Source organism: Octopus bimaculoides, chromosome 2 (genome assembly GCF_001194135.2).
Source record: "Octopus bimaculoides isolate UCB-OBI-ISO-001 chromosome 2, ASM119413v2, whole genome shotgun sequence".
Classification (NCBI taxonomy): Eukaryota; Metazoa; Mollusca; class Cephalopoda; order Octopoda; family Octopodidae; genus Octopus; species Octopus bimaculoides.
Window position 1 is genome coordinate 66386247 of NC_068982.1, and position 1319 is coordinate 66387565.

Here is a 1319-nt window from a genome sequence, read left to right on the forward strand (position 1 = left end):
TTTTTTTTTTTTTTTGTGTGTGTGTATATATATATATATATATATATTACACACACTTCCTAAAGATTTATATTAAGAATAGTTTATAAATTAGCAATCTTTTGTATAACCTACAAAAAGAAAAATTAAAAGACCTTGCGTCTTTTTTCTTTTTTTTACTAATACTTATTTTTAATCCCACGAGGCCGGCTTTTATGTCTGTGCCTTGTACTTTGCCCTTAAATGGTAAAACATGCCTTCCACTCCCAGTCATCATACCAATATCCTGATGTTCAGACACGAGGAAAGATAACGCTGACTTCAATGCGAAGTGATTGGCTCCGATTACATCCTCTGATGTTTGGTCTAATCACGCCTCCTCCGTCTTCTAACTTTTTCGGCATATAAGGATATGAATCTTTTTAGCAACCCCCCTCCTCTATATCACACCTCGCATAGTGCCTTACTAGAAACTTAGTGTATTCTATCATTAATTTTTAAGTGATTTCTTTTTTATTTATAAGAACAGGAATCGATTTATTCAAGAATTAAAAATAATTTAAATCTAATTTTGATTTTAATTTCATATTCACAGATTAGAATTGTTTACTAATTTAACTTTTTTTTTTTTTTGCTTTTAAGAGTTGGGTTTACATTCGCTTCTAAGTTTAGAGGGGTTTATTGTAACACTATTACAAGGATTAATTTCTTCGATTAAACCTATCTACTGCTTTCAGGATGCAATATTTAATTTTTATCAGTACAGAGAGGCCAAAAGCTTGCTCAGTCATGTTGGGTTTAGGTGTCTCCAGCTTAACGGCAGCTTACTTGGAAGGGAAACCCGGCTTAAGTTGTAATATTTAATATAGAACGCAAACCGAACTACTAATTACTTCATTTTCATAGGTTTCTCTCATGTCCCATTGTTTGCTTGACGTCACCGAGATATTTCGTTTTGCCAGTGACCGCTATTCGACGTCTGTTAGATATTTCCTTTGGCCACAGATTGTTGTTTGATGTATTCGATCGCTGCTCAACGACAAAGAGATATTTCGTTCAGCCGTCTTCGATCGCTGCTCAACGACAAAGAGATAATTCGTTCAGCCGTCTTCGATCGCTGCTCGACAACGAGATATTTCGTTTAGCCATCGATCGCTGCTCGACGACAACGAGATATTTCGTTTAGCCGTAGATCGCTGTTCGACGACAACGAGATATTTCGTTTAGCCGTAGATCGCTGCTCGACGACAACGAGATATTTCGTTTAGCCGTAGATCGCTGCTCGACGACAACGAGATATTTCGTTTAGCCGTAGATCGCTGCTCGACGACAACGAGATA

At 36.7% G+C, this 1319-nt stretch overlaps 1 protein-coding gene across 1 annotated transcript in view; it reads left to right on the forward strand.

Annotated features, from left to right (window-relative positions):
* Positions 1-1319, forward strand: part of LOC106870394 (actin, adductor muscle) — a 4479-nt gene that overhangs the window by 1189 nt on the left and 1971 nt on the right. The window lies entirely within an intron of this gene.